This window comes from Macrotis lagotis, chromosome 1 (genome assembly GCF_037893015.1).
Source record: "Macrotis lagotis isolate mMagLag1 chromosome 1, bilby.v1.9.chrom.fasta, whole genome shotgun sequence".
Classification (NCBI taxonomy): domain Eukaryota; kingdom Metazoa; phylum Chordata; class Mammalia; order Peramelemorphia; family Peramelidae; genus Macrotis; species Macrotis lagotis.
In genome coordinates, this window is record NC_133658.1 from 394,017,402 (window position 1) to 394,033,852 (window position 16,451).

At 34.1% G+C, this 16,451-nt stretch overlaps 1 protein-coding gene across 4 annotated transcripts in view; it reads right to left on the reverse strand.

The window, feature by feature from the left end:
• Positions 1–16,451, reverse strand: part of SGCD (sarcoglycan delta) — a 1,459,164-nt gene that overhangs the window by 1,180,703 nt on the left and 262,010 nt on the right. For 2 of the 4 annotated variants that reach the window (XM_074212532.1, XM_074212533.1), the window contains exons 3-4: positions 11,164–11,209; positions 8,497–8,593 (exon numbers count right to left, since the gene is read on the reverse strand). The gene's annotated coding sequence lies outside the window, so the exon portion shown is untranslated. The remainder of the gene's footprint in view (positions 1–8,496; positions 8,594–11,163; positions 11,210–16,451) is intronic. The other 2 variants (XM_074212535.1, XM_074212534.1) reach the window with 1 other exon arrangement.

The window sequence follows — 16,451 nt, forward strand, 5'->3', positions numbered from 1 at the left end:
ATTAGTAAGTGTTTGAGGTTGTATTTGAACTCCGAACCTCCTGAATCCAGGGCTAGTGCTCTATTCAATTTACCACCTAGCTGCCCATCTTGACCTCATTTTAAAAAGAATTTCTACAGGGAAAATGCCCTAATGTCCTAGAAGCAGAGGGCAAAATAGAAATTGAGAGAATCCACTGATATCCCCCAGAAAGAGATCCAAAAAAACAACTTCCAGGAATATTACAGCCAAGTTTCAGAACTGCCAAATCAAAGAAAAAATATTACAAGCAAATAAAGAGAAAATATTACAAGCAGCCAGAAGGACATAATTCAAATATCATGGAGCTGTTGTCAGGATCATGCAGGACCTATTAGCAACTATATTAAGGGCTTGGAATATAATATTCTAGAAGACAAAGAGCCTGGAATACAGCAGAGAATCAACTACCCAGCAAAACTGAGCATCTTCTTCCAGGAGAAAAAGATGGACTTTCAGTGAAACAGGGGAATTTCAAATGTTCCTGTTGAAACAACTAGAGCTGAACAAAAATTTTGATCTTCAAGTACAGGATTCAGGTGATGCATGGAGAGGATGAATGAGAAGGGTAAATTATGAGGGACTTAATAATGATGAACTGCGTGTATTCCTGCAGGGCAAGATGATACTAACAATACCCATATGAACGTTCTCATTTAATAGAGCAGGTAGAGGAAACCTTTATAGATGAGGCACAGGAGAGATCTGAATTTTAAGATATAATATATTGTAAAAGTGGAGTCAATGGTTGAAAGGGAAATGTACTGGGAGTAAGAGAAAGGAAAGGTAGAATAGGCTAAGATATTTCATATAAAAGATATTTCATGTAGTTTTTGCAATGGTATGGAAGGGGGGGAGCCGAGGGTGAATGAGGGAACCTTCATTCTCATCAGAAATGGCTCAGAGAGGAAACAGTATACACATTCATTAGGGTATAAACACACAGATTAAAAAGGAGAGAAGAGGGATGGGGAGATGTGGGTGATAGAGGACAGGTTAGATCATAGGATAGGATAATCAGATATAACATATTTTCTTTTTTTACTTTTTGCAAGATACTGGGACTAGATGGTCTGTCTAGGCCACAGGGCCTGGTGGCTGTTGTATCTCTAGGGTGGGATGTAGGCTTGGGGCCTCCTGGTCCTAGGGCCGATGCTCTGTCCATTGCACCACTCAGCTGCCCCACAGTACAGTTTTGAACAAGGAAATAAAGGAGAGAGAAAATATAATAGATGGTGGGGGAGGAATGGATGGAGGGAATTACCATCAGCAACTGTAGAAAAATATGTAAGAAATTGCTATAATGGACTTATGATAAAGAAAGTGTTCCACCTGAGACAGAGCTGATGGTATTAGAACACAGACTAAAACACATTTTTATCTTTTTCTTTTACTTTATTTCTCATGAGGTTTTACACTTTTGTGGGGGAGGGGGTAATATGTTTACTCTTAAACAAGAATATTTTAGTAATGTGCAAATAAATTAAAGAAAAATAAAAAAATTAATTAGAAAAATCAATAGAAACATCTTGGAAAAATCAGGGTATTACATAATTCTTTAAGTAATATGAATATCTGGTACTGACAGGTGAAATCTAGACATGTTAGTTTGCTCAACTAATAAGACCTTAATTTGTCGTAGTTTTCCCCTCTCTGTTTTATTCTTATTCTGTTACAAAAAAACCCAAAACCTCATCAAATTCTGTAGTATTTTATTGCCTGTTATCTGAAAAAAAATGTTCACTAAAAAAAAGAGTGATAATAACAAGGTTATAAGATTATAAGCATTAGAAAATTAGAAATAGGATTTGTCACTATTTTCTTTGATCCCCAAGATAGAATGCTTTTCATTATAAAATATTTGTTCATTTCCAGGAAAAATTATGGTTATATTTACAGAAATGGAGGAGACATCAAAGATTTATCTAATTAAACTTTTATCTGACCAAAACTTTCTCCACAACATTTTTGGTAAGTGACCATTAAACTTCTATTGAAAATTTTGGTAAGGGAGTGGCTACTAACACTTGTTGTTATACTTAGAAAACCTTTTCCTTATATCAATTCTATTATAGATTTTATTACAACTTTCAATAGCTTTTCATAGCTTTACCTTCTGTGATCAAGCAGAATAAATAGAATGTGATAATTCTTCACATTCTTGAAGACAGCAATCATTTGCACTTCAAGTTAACTCTCCTAAAATTTTCCTTATTCCATCCCAAGAATTGATCTCCATTTTTACTATCTTTTGTCCTGGACACCTTTTCCATTAGCTTCTGTTTGTCTCTGTTTTTCCTAAAATGTGGTGCACAGAAATAGAAACAGTATTCTGTATACTGCAAAACTAGCATCTCCCTAGTTTGTGATGCTGTGCCTCTCTTAATGCAGCTTAATGTCATATGTTTTGGCTGCTATTCCCCACTCTCATAAGGAGTTTGCAGACCATAAAAAAGAAAAAAAGAAAAAGGAAAAATGTATTGTTCCCCTCAAACTACTAATAAGTCATGCCTTTCCCATTGTATATATGCAGAATTTTGCAATTATATCTATCACATTTTATTGTTATTTTTGCCAATAGTCCTCAAATATCCTTTTTTATGTATTCTAATTAATTTGTACAATGTATCATTAGTTAAACCTCCTAACATCTGATCTACTGACTGACATGCATGCTATTTATGGCTTCATCCATATCATTGAAAAATAGTTTAAGAAAATTTAAGTAAAGAACCATGGACAGATCTTGGGTAGTCTCCACTAGAGCCCTGTCTCCAAACTGAAATCTATAGCCCTGACAATACTCTAAGAATAATCATTCAAACTGATCTAAATTTGTCTCCTTTCACTGTCAGTTAATATATATTTTCTCCAACTAGTTATCAAGGATAACATGAGTATCTGAGCCAAATTTATCTCTGAAATTTCTTTCAATCATATTAATAATATTCCTTTTATCTAACAATTTACTGTCTCTTACAAGATCCTGATTTTGTATGAAACATGAGATTGATTACTTGAATTCTTTTGTATCCTTCTGTCTAGGAACTATACTAACATGTTAGTACTGCTTCTGTTTCTCCTTCCATTGATTTTTGCCTAGATATTTCTACCACTCTTCTCTTTCTGATTCCTAGATTATCTTACATGACTATGTAACATACAATACTATTCTGTATTCTATGCCTTTAAGCTATTCTGTTTCTTTAGAGTGTGTGTATACATGTATATATGTATATGTATATGTAGTATACCCTTCCAGCAAAAATGCTATTCTGCTGAGGTCCAACAATAACTATGAAGATGAATTTGCCTCTTTGTGTTAGAATCTATAGTTTGCATTGCTTATTACCTACATTTCCTCCATTTGTTTATAGACATCTGAGATTGAGTTGCATTCATCATTCATTTCTTCTAATTAAATTTCCTATAAATTGAAAGCTATTATTTTCTTTTAGTAGATATAGTGAGATCTCTCTCCCCATTCCCATGTTTTCAATCAAAGTCTCTTTGATCAGATTTTCAAGAGTATAGAAAAATGATTCATTCATTTGTGACTTATGAAGCATCTATTATATACAATGTCTACAATACAGTCCTTCTCAAATTTCTCATATTCTATGAGTGACCTTGGACTCAAAAGCTACTCTAAGCTCAAGATTATGCATTAAGCAAGACTTGGAGTAATTCTACAGATAGAAAGAATATTAGGTTATGAACTGTTCTTTATGATAGAATAATAAAATAAAAAATATTAGTTTATCATTAGAATCATCTTTCTCTATAACTTCAAGAGAATAATACCTTACATACACATATAGAATTTTGCATTTTTCAAAGTACTTTTATTCTCAATTCAGCAAGTATTCTTAACCTGGGATCCAAAACCCCCTAAAATGTCCATGGTGAGATACATTTCAAGGTATCTAATATACATTTCAAGGGATCTAAAAGATTAGATGTGAAAAATACATCTTTATTTTCAGTAACTTTTAACTGAAATTTAGTATCCCCTCAAATTATTTAAAGACATTATAACAAGAAAGGCTCTACATGCATCACTAAACTTCCAAGTGGGTCCAAGACAAAAATCAAGGAGAATCTCTAAAAAACTTACAACAGTATTATGAGGTATTCAGGGATGGTATTATCTCTATTTGACAGATAAGGGAAAGTGAATTACAGAGAACTATATTGAGCTCCGAATGCACCATGCAATTCACCGTACTTCTATTTTTTTTAAAGCTGTGTTGTCTTTTATTGCTTTGATAGATTCTTTACCAATATTAGTCAGTTATGCCAGGGCTTTAGAGATATCTGAGATGGAAAAGGCAGATATTTGAATGAAATTGCTGATTAATTTCAGATCAAAAGCTCTGCTCTTTCTGCATTTTACAATCAAATCCTTACTTTAAACAAAGTGACTTGCACATTGACAATGATCAGGGAAAGCATTTAATATTAAATATTTTTCAAAGTTCAGATGCCAGAAATACAATGTAACTTTATAAAAGCCTACCTTCAGACAGGATTGTATCTATGTATCGTTTTGTACTTATTATATGCTGTAATTTTTCCTCATATTGTTCTCTCCCACCTAACACTAGAGTAGGAAGAGTGTTTGTGTTTTCTTTCTATAACTTTTCTTCAGTCTCTCTTCTTTAACCTTCCAAAAGATGTACTACTCTGCTCCAATATTAAATTAAAACTCAGTAGGTCCTTACAAATAAAGTAATTGTATTTTTAATTCAATTTTATGAATAATTTCTTGAGCATCTATCATATCTATTAGTTTCTAGCTATTTTTTCCATGATCTTCAGTACATGGATGAATACATCTCTTACGAGCTCATCCATGTACTGGGTGCATTGGAAAATTAAAAGAAAAGAAAGACCTATTCCCTGCCTTAAAGGAATTTACATTATTTGAGAAGTAGCTCCTGAAGTAGTTTAGATTTGAATTCAGATTACCTAGGTTTGAATCCCCAATCTGAACTTTGAGCAAATCTTTTCATCTCTCAATGTCTTAGTTCCCTCATCTATAAAATGAAAGAGTCAAACTAGATCAATAAATCAATTATCATTTATTAATTACTATCCTTGTGCTAGGTGCTATGGTAGACATTAGGGATATAGTCCTTGTTTTTAAGGGTTTTACATTCTGATGAGAAATATGAACAAATGTAAATGTATAAACTTTTAAAAATACAAACTAATTAAAAGACCAGTCAGCAGGTGACATTAGAGAAAAGATATGAAGGGGTGGCTAGGTGGCGAAGTGGATGGAGCACTGGCCCTGGAGTCAGGAGTACCTGAGTTCAAATACAGCCTCAGACACTTAATAATTACCTAGTCGTGTGGCCTTGGGCAAGCCACTTAACCCCATTTGCCTTGCAAAAAAAGAGATAAGATTTGAAGAAATGGATTCTAAGAGACAGACAGGTGGCACAGAGAATAGAATTATAAGCCAGAAGTCAAGAAGACTCATCTTTTTGAGTTCAAATCTTCCCTCAAACATTTATTAGCTGTGTGACCCTAAAGTAGTCACTTAATTGTTTGCCTCAATTTCCTCATATGTAAAATAAGCTGGAAAAGAAAATGACAGACCACTCTAGAATCCTTGCCAAGAAAAGCTCAAGTGGGGGACAACTAGGTGGCACAGTGAATAAAGTCCTGGTCCTCAAATCAGGAGGATCGGAGCTCAAATCCCTCCTTAGACACTTAATATTTAGTTATATGACCTTGGGTGAGTCACTTAACCCCTGCCTTGCCAAAAAAAATCTAAAAAAGAAAGAAAGAAAGAAAGGAAGGAAGGAAGGAAGGAAGGAAGGAAGGAAGGAAGGAAGGAAGGAAGGAAACCCAAGTGGAGTTAGGAAGAAGAATTGACACAAGTGAAATGACCAAACAACAAAAGATTCTGAGAAGTGGGCAATGTCTAGGCAAAGGCTCAGATGGGAGGAAGAAAGACATGTATAAGAAACAGCAGTCCAGTCAGTTCTTCAGGACTGTAGACTATGTGAAAAAGAATAAAGTGTAATAAGCCTAGAAAGATTGGTTGGAGCCAGGTTGTAAAATGCTTTATATTCCATCTAAAGGACTTTATATTTTATCTTAGAGATAATAGGGAGCCTTTAGAGTTTCTTGACCAGTTGAGTAGCATCAACAGATTATTATTTTAAGAATATGGAGCTATATGGAAAATGGATTTAAGAGACATGAATTAAAAAGTTATTGCAACTGTTGAAGTGATAGAGGATGAAATCTTGAATTAGGCTTTGAGGATATGAATGGACAGAAGTGAAAACATGTCAGAGATTTGGAAAATGTAGAATCCAAAATCCATTGATTGGGGCAGAGCAAGAATCTAGTTGACTACAAGAATGATGGCACCTCTCGAGAAAAAATAGGGAAGTTCATAAGAAAAATGGGTTTGGGGAAAAGATAATCAGTTTTGTTGAAGACATCTTTTAATAAATATCTGAAAGAGAACTTAGAGATAATTAAGTCCAATACCCTCATTTCAAAGATGAGAAAAAGAAGGCTAATTTGCCCTGAGTTGTACAAATGATAAGTGGCTGAGAAAAGTTTTCAACCCAGCCTCAAAGTCTAGTTTCCTTTCCTCCTATACCAAAATACCTTGTGTTTAGTTTCAGAAACCTATGAGATATACAATATGAATTATCTGATACTCAGCTGGTAAGATGGGACTAACTCTAAAAACCTCTTGGTTCTATGAATACAATATATCAAGGTTAAAGTTAAAAACATTTTCAACTAATCATATAAAAATCTTTATATAGTGAATGAGATTTCTACATTGAGCAAAATTTACTACAGAATGTTAAATTGGAAAGCTCATGGGCATCAAACTGGCACAGACTAGTGATGATTCTATGAAATTTATAGTTACTGAGGAGTATAACATTCCCAACTCCCCTAATCAGATCATATATCACAGAAGTGATCACTCTTGATGGTTCTGGATAAGCAGAAAGACAAACAAGAGGCTAAAAGTAAATGCAAGTGTGGTCTTGTGATTCCCCACACCATTACCTAACATCAGTCATTAATCATCATGGAGAAAAAAATGTCCATCATCTTTTGTTGTCTCTTGGGTCATAACAGTAATGTCTACAGTAGAAATGATATCATAGATACAACAGAAAGAAACTGAAAAGAATAGGAATGCTATACTGAGTGGAAAAAAACATGGGGTAGGGTGGGAGGCTATATTACATTTTATAAGCTAATATAGTTGGAAATAACGTTGACTTAGGAGGAAACTTGAGTTTTGTTCCAGAACTATGATTTAATCACTATGTGAACCCATTTCACATAGTCATTTACTTTCTCATCTTTAAAACAAGGTTATTTTAGCTGCTCTCTGGGGTTCCTCTTCAGCTTCCTAACATTCTATGCACTAAGATCTCCTTCCCATTCTAAATGCTTGTCATTTTATGAATCTTTCCTAAAACTAACCATCCTAATTTGTATTGGAAGTCACTTAGGAATTAATCCCCAGAAGAATAAATATTTTCTGCTCACTCAGGAGTCAAAAGGGTGATATAAGCAAGTTCACTTCTGAAATAATAATAATAAAACACCATAAAGATAATTAGTACAATGACTCTACTAACAAATCTGTACTATCATACACAGGGGAAATGTACAGCCTGGATTCTTACAAGTAAGAATAGAAATAACATTTCTAAAATTTTCCTGGTGAGAATACAAATGCAAATGTAGGCTCACTGGCAAGAGGACAATTGTACAAACATATCAAATACAGGGATACTTAGTAAAACTGAGTGACCTGAACTTCAGCTAGACATGAACATAAATGGCAGTTTTCTAGTCTTTCATCCTCATTAGACCACTCCTCATAATTTTTTTTTAATTATTCAATTGAATAGCTCTGATCAGCTTTACATAGCTGTAAGAAAGACACCAATTGTAAAACAGATGTACATGAAAAGACTGAATTCCACTCTCAGGAATGCATTCTATTTTAATGATTGAAGTTTAACAATTCTCTTTAATCTACCCTAATACACACACACACACACACACACAGTCATGTGTAAACATATCTACACAAACACACATATGTACATCCATAATCAACTACAATCAAGTAGCATTTCAAAGCTAATCCTGCAGAGAAGTAGGATAATGGGAGGTAGAGCAAAGCGAACTAGACTTGGAGTCAGAAAACTTAGCTCAATGCTGGCTAGGTCACTTATTAACTGTATAATCATGGACAAATCAATAAAATTCCAAGTTTCAGTTTCCTTATCAATAAAATGGGATTGATATGAATGCCTGGTCTTCTTTTCCTTCTGTTCATAGTCCTATTTGGAAAAAAAGCATTTTGTAAACTCTATATAAATATAATGCTATTGTATTAAAGTATTGGTGATGGTTCTCAACAATAACAGCACCGACAACGATGACAATCAGAGTAAAGGCAGAACTCACAAGTTATGAGGCTCTACTTCCAATTCTATTACTCAGTCATTATGAGCAGTTGAAGGAGGTGAGTTACTGAAACAACACTGTGCTCCAGTTTCTCCATCTGTAGAATGAAAATGACAGAAAGAATTATTATCTTTGTGTTCAGAAAGAGAAAGGATTAAACTGCACATAAAATAAATTACTCATTCTGAGTCCTTAGACAAGTTGCTTACAATTCTCTGTATCTCACTTTCCTCAGCTTTCAAATTTTTCTCTTAGGTGAGTGTGAAGATCATATGAAATAAAAAAAAGGAAGTTCTTTAGAAGCATGTTAAAATTCAGAGAAGCATGGGAAGTCTTAATGTGAGTTGGGGAAGTAGCTAGAACCAAGAAAACAAGGAATACAATAATTATAAGGGAAAACAATAGCAAAATAATTAAAATTGAATGGTATGAAAATAAAAGGACCAAATTTGACTCCAAAGAAGACATATGCAAATATACCTCTCCCTGAGTTGTTGCATAAATGGAGTAATATGGATATAGAACATTTTATATAATGACAAACATTTTTGACATGGTTAATTTTGATGAATGATCTTTATTCCTTTTTTATTTTTCTTATAAAAGATGGCTCTTAGGGAGACCACACTGCAAAATATAGGTGATGTAAAAGAAAATCAATATATATTTATTTTTTTAAAAAAAGAGAGGTATATAATTATAGCCCAATTCAAAACTTTAGTATAGGAGTCTCTCTTCATTAGTAAGAATCAATGCCTCACCCTTGTGTGAGGGGAAGGGTAGAATTGGTGAGAGCAACAGGTTTTTCAAGTTTCTTCTCATGTCCCAGGCATTTTGGGTACTTCTGGCTTCAAGTTTTGAGGGAAAAGGTGGAAGATACAAAACTTATCTAATAATAATTACAAAAATTTAAAGAGAAATTTAATAGAATTTAATTATAGTCTTCCTTTTTTTCTTTTAAAAATGTCTGTATATTTGCAGATGTTTTTAAAGCCAAGACCTAAAGGTGTTATAATTAAGCACTTGAAGCAAACCTGGTCAACTTTAGGTATCAGAATGACTAAGAGATGCTTAAATATGCCCCCAAATCAAAAGATTAATTGTCATTCCATTGATATAATTCATGTCCTCCTTCCATACCATTTATGAGTTTCTGTGGCCTACAGAAATTCATTATTTGGTGGTCAGTCTACTAATAATGAATCATATACCAAAGAGACTAGTAATTGCATTGTACCACAGACTCTGACTTGGAAGGAGTCTTAACATCAAGATATATATATATATATATATATATATATATATATATATATATATATATATATATATATATATATATATATTCTTTTTTACTTCCCATTGTTATAATTTATGCCCTAGTTAGAGAAATTTCCACATGAACATCATGATTAAGTTTGCTAAATGATATAAAATAGATACTAACATAGAATAATATAATCCAGCATAAATAAATTCAATTCTACTATCTTCTTTTTTCCTAGTAATTCTAGGCCAAAAGAGAATTTACAGATCATCCATTCTAATTGCTTTATTTTCCATTGGGGGAAACTGAGATTCTCTGAAGTTAAATTACCTTGCCTCTTATTATACAGATAGTAAATGGCAGAACTGGGATTTGAAAGTAAGCCTGTTGTTCCCAAATTCAGAATTCTTTTCATGAAATCAGTAGATATAACAGCAGACTATAAAACAGGCAGAAAGAAAATTGACATTCCTATGCAGAAACTGGTCCCTGCGAAGGCTATTTTCCCATTGGTTTCTCTACTTCCTCTCAAAAAAAATACAAGTTTTTCCTGAACTTGATCAAGGTAGGGCTCAGTTGTAGGGATATATTATTACTCTCCCTGATCTTTTCCACTTCATTGGAATTGCTATACGCTAGCCTAGAATTTCTAGACTCCAAAGTAATGTAGAAATAAGGATTTCTCAAACATGATTTTAAGATTACAAAAAATAAATGTAGGAGATGAGAGAAATAGTTAGGAATAAGCAAGCCAAATTGTTATTGAGCATACACACACACACCCTCCCCATGATTATGTGAAAATAAAGTAAAAATCAAAACACTGCTGATTTTAAAGGGCAGAAAATTGTAGTTTATTTACCAAATATATTTTCCCCTAAACACATTGAAACTAGGTACTAAAGAAATCTCACCATTATAAGCTTACCTATTTAGTACTTGGAAGAAGCATTAACTAGATACTCAACACATTGTTTGCTGATTCTATCCTAGTATTTTGTTTACTTGATTTTATTTATTTTCTTTAAAAGTATAAACTGCGATCCTTTGAGAATATATATTAGTTCAATTTAATAAGACAGAAGAAATTTTTTTAATCTAATTTTTTCCCAAAGTTAATCTGAAAATCCTTGATCAAGAATAAATATTTTGAACTCAAAATGTTTAACTTTCGGACTTGTGTCTCAAGGGGAGAAATAGGTTGCTGGCTTAGATATCAGCTATTATCAAATAGATTTTGGTAAAATTTAATAAAAATGTAAAGTATTAGGTTAAATGAAAATTATCTGCATCCTTGATGTAGAATTATGACAGTCTTATTAGAAAACTCTAAATGACTTGCCTTCTAAATAAATTTGAAAAGCCTCATATATATTCATGTATGTATATGTATATAAGCTTACCTATTCCTACAGACTCTAAGATGCATGGATTCAACATCATTCCCAGCTGAAATAGTAAACAGAAAAAGAAAATTTCAACATAGTATATGTCTAATTACCATAATAAAACACTATTTAGTGCCAGATAGACTACCACTAAATACACATAGCTACCTCTGAATTAAGTTGCTAGTAAGTTGGTAAGCTTTCTAAATATGATGCACAGAACTAGACACTGAAAAATAAACCTGGGTTAGTAGCTTTGGTTGGTTACTATAACTGCCAGTGAAGTACCTTCAAAGCAAAACACAAAAGGGTTTTGATTCTCTTGTGGTACAAAGACTAGAGTCAATGTCTTTACTACATTTTCATTTAGAAGGAAATATCAATGAATCTAAAATCTCAAGGAAGTGAAGTCTTCCCACAACCCAAGTTCCCTCCTTATTCTGTATGATTCATGAACATACTTGTGTATCACTCAGGGAATTTTCCACTGGGAATCTACTTGACAATACTAGTTGTCTTTCTCTCAATGTTACAAAATCTCCAATGTGGTACATGGACTGCCCCTCTTTTGTTTTTGACTCTAAATATATGAAGACTTCCTCCCTTTCTGTTCTTATCTCTAGATTAGTATTTTATATAGATTCTTTTATACAAGCAATTTTTGATATTATAGTGCAACCTACTATATGTATAGTATACTTACTATATGTCTCTATTGCCTTTTTGATTATCTACAAATTTCATTCTTTTGAGACAATGATTCCATGATTCAGAGCTCTTATTATATTGAATAAGAATATTAATTTTTTAAAAGGATAAAACAAAACCAAAAATATTGTAGGATTTTTATTTTTGAGAATAAAGTTTAAGATCATTAAAACTGTGTTTTCAACCAATTGTTTAATTCTGAGCCCAGCTCATTGCCCATCTGACACACCTATTCAAGTAACACACATATAAATATACTAGCTCAAAATTATATTCAACAACTTAATAATCACAGGTGAAAAGGTGTAGAAAATCTAAAATCTCAGTATTTAACTACACGTATATATATATATACATATATATATATATATATATACATATATATATATATAAAACAGACACAACAAAGATAAATTTGTTCAATGACTACTAATTTTAAGCAAATAATAAAATAGGGAGATGAGCTCTTTCAGAAAGTTTTTGCCACTGTTATGAGGGATAATCAGCAGAGATTTCAAAAGGTAAAGAGATTCTCAAATATTACAAAGTCTTTTAGATGTTTTTGTTTTCATACATCATTGTTACTATTGGGATTTACACCTCCAAAATATTGAGGTTTGGCATTGTATGTCCAAGAAAATAATTTGCAATACATGTGCTCTATCAGTCAAGATGCCATTTTTCTTGGGCATTGTGATGTCACAAGGGCCTGAGAGATGAAAGATATTCTAGCAGAGATATCTAACATATTCTAATTTATATAGGGAAAGAAGATGGAAGAAGAGAGAAGAAATAATCTCAGACGACTAATTCTGTTTGAATTAGATTTAGATGTCAACAAGGAACAGTTAGAAGGGACAAACCTTCTAATTATGTAATAAAACATGCCTATAATAAGGACTTTTGGATATCAACAAAAACACCAGGTATTGATTCTAAATAATTAAGCCTTAAAGTAACCCTTGCCTAAGGTTAAAGGGTAAAAATAAAATTAAGTAATGGTCTTGGGTAAAAGGCAGAGATAGGGACTGTAGGGTCACTACTTAAGTCAGAGTTAGAATTTCCTGTTCCAGCAAGGACCTAACAAAGGACACTCAGAGCAGATCTGAATTTTGGGAAACAGGCTCATTAATTGGGACCCCAACCTAATTATACCAAGGCAGGGGACATTACAGAGTTTTCATGAATAAAATTCAAAACTATTTCAAAGAATTTGGTTTTACAATACACGTAGGAAAAATAATGTAGATGAATAAAGTTTGTAGTCTGAGTTATACTATGTAGTTTTTGTGATTCATAAAATTTCTCTACTTGTTTTTATAATTCAGTTAAGAAATTTGAAAAAGCAAATCTTTATTCAGATCAGTGATTTCCAACCTTGTAGTTCTTCTGAACTATCACCCAAAGAAAATAGGTTAAGAACTTCAAATAGAATTCAACATTCATTCATAAACACAATGCAACCCACACCGCCAATGAGCAGAACAACAAATGCAACATGTATCAAAAGCAACAAGGTTGCGTGAATTGCATTAATGGACCTCAAGAGCTATTCTTCTGAATAGTATTCCCATTTCCCCAAAGAATCATAACGTTTGTGAATGGTATGTGTCTGTGTGTATGTATATATAAATATAGATAGGAAGATAGATAGATAGATAGATATGATTGGGGTGGGCACTTAGTTGAATCTGTGGATAAGAGCACCGACCTTGGAGTCAGGAGGATAGGAGTCAGAACTGACTCTTGCTAGCTCTAACCTTGGGCAAGTCACTTAATCCTGATTGCCTCACATCCAGAACCATTTCCAGTCATCCTGATTCATATCTGACCATTGGTCCCAGATGATTGTAGAGGAGAAAATAAGGCTGGTAACTTAGCACAGCACCCCCTTACTCAAATCTGATTCATGTGCTTGTCATGCATGTGCTTGTCACCTCCTTGATGTCATGGTCTTCTTTGAAAATGAAGGATAAACATTTGATAGACAGGAGATAGATAGATAGATAGATAGATAGATAGATAGATAGATAGATAGATAGACAGATAGATAGATAGATAGATGATATAGCTATAGATTAGATATAGATAAGGAAATAGATATAGCTATATAGAGATATATATAGAGCATATAAATATAGATCTTGTGTTATTTATGAGTGTGTGCATGTTTCATGTACCAATGCTGAATGGAATCTTCTTTGAAGAAGTTTTTGTAGATTTTTTGGTGTGTCGACAACAATGTGGGATCTCAGCCTGCCACAGTAATCAGGTCAGTGTAGAGTAAGCAGACAATTTTTAGGGTATACTTTCTAGTCCCTTCCTAGCATCAGGAGGTGAGCAGTGGGATTCTTAAAAAGCCTGTTCAGTCATTCAAGGGGCTGTCAAATTCTGCTGTCACCTTCAGAGGGGAAATGATCCTATGGCCTGGGCTGACTTGTATGCAGGACTATGACTACAGCTCCCAGTGTATCCCCACCTGCTGCTTCATCACTTGCCTGTCATTACAAGACTTTGAGGAATGGTTATGAGTGATGCCTTATGTTGCGTGTGTAAATCAGAATTAAGTGAAGTTGAGTTGCAACATAATTCAGCATAGCAAGACAGAGTCAAGACAACTACTGATGGCTCTAGATGCAGTGGATGAAATTGGTGTCTTCTATGTCTAACCAATCTCTAAGCACTCCATAGGATCTGCTTCAGCTGGCTTCATGACCATTGGAACGAATTGTTCTCTTCCACCCATTCCACCAGTGAAGACTTCACATGCTTGGGGTTCTTCCTGATTAACTTGAGACTCCTTTGATTACCCTCAACCTGGTTTAGCCCACCTGCAGAAGTGGTTTACTGTGGTATGGCTGCTACACATGCTACAGATTCTTGGAGTCACAGGTGGCAGTTAGGTGGCTCAGGTGGACAACCAAGGTAGAAAACAGCCCTCACATCAAGATACTAGTCTTCCTTGAACAACTACACTTCAAGACCAAAGTAGGAGTATTGGTGCATGATCTTCTGTTTGCAGATGATTGTGCATCAATGCAGCCTCTGAAGTTGAGATGCACCAAAGTATAAATTGGTTCTCTGCTGCTTGTGCTAATTTTATTCTAATAATTAACACCAAGAAAACACAGGTCCTCCATCAGTCAGCACCACACCATCCATATGTGGAACTATAGATTACAGCAAATGGAGAAGTTCTAAGTACTGTGGACAAGTTCACTTACCTTGGTAGTGTCTTTTCCAAGGAGGTACATAATGACAGTGAAGTTGACACAGGCATTGACAGAGCTAGCTCAGTATTTGGGAATTGCCAAAAGAAAGTATGGGAGAGAAGAGGTATTAGACTGAACTGAAGGTCTACAGAAGCAATGTGCTGACCTCATTGCTGTATGCCTGTGAAACCTGGACAGTCTACCAGCACCATGTGAGGAAACTGAATCACTTCCATTTAAATTGCCTTAGGAAGATTCTGAAGATCACCTGGCAGGAGTAGATATCAGACACTGAGGTCTTTTCTTGAACTAAACTACCTAGCATTCCAACATTACTACAGAGAGTGCAACTATGATGGGCTGGACACATTGTTAGAATGCCAGATGCATGCCTGCCGAAAAGACTATTTTATGAAGAACTCACAAAGGGCAAGTTCTCATAAGAGCGTCAGAAGAAATGATGCCAGGACACCCTGAAGGCCTCATTGAAGGCCTTTTAGAATTGATTGTACAGCATGTGAGACATTGGCACAGGACCAATGTTGCAACTCAACCTCACTTAAATCCGATTTACACACGCAACATAAGACATCACTCATAACCATTCCTCAAAGTCCTGTAGTGACAGGCACAGCATGGTGTGTCATCATCAGTGAGGGAGCTGTACTCTAAGAGGAAGGCAGAATTGAGGCAGAAAAAAGAAAATGTGACATAGGTAAGTTTACAGTATCAACCCCAGGCATTCATATGGACTATTTATGTTTGACCTGTGGTAGACATTAGGTAGACATTCCAAGCTTGTATTGGTCTGATCAGCCACAGTCGTACATAGTGTAATTTGTTTCAAACATAGTGATGTGGTTTTGGTCTTCTTCAATAATGAAGGATAAGAACCATCCAAAAAAACCCCAAAACAAACCTTTATATACATATATATACATGTTTCTATATATACACACACATATATATACATATATATGCATATATATACATATATATATACACACACACACACACACACACGAGATAATTTTTCTGAATCTTTAAGAACAGAGTTTGTGGATGAAGGTCAAAAAAGACCTTCTGGCAGAGTAGACAGAGCACTAGCCCTAGAGTCAGGAGTCTAAATCTAATATGTGTAACCTCGGGCAAGTAACTTAATTTACCTTGCAAAAATCCAAAACAAAACAAAATAAAAAACAAGAATGAAAAAAAAAGCTTTCTTTTGATCAGGTCAATTGAAAAGGGTACTGCTTAGGGAAAACTCCCTCATTTGTAAACAGAACAAATACTTGCCACCTTAATACCATCAAAAACAACCACAGCTACCTCTATTTCTTTAAGACAACTGATAAGTCACTCCTTTTACTGGAAAGTTTGATG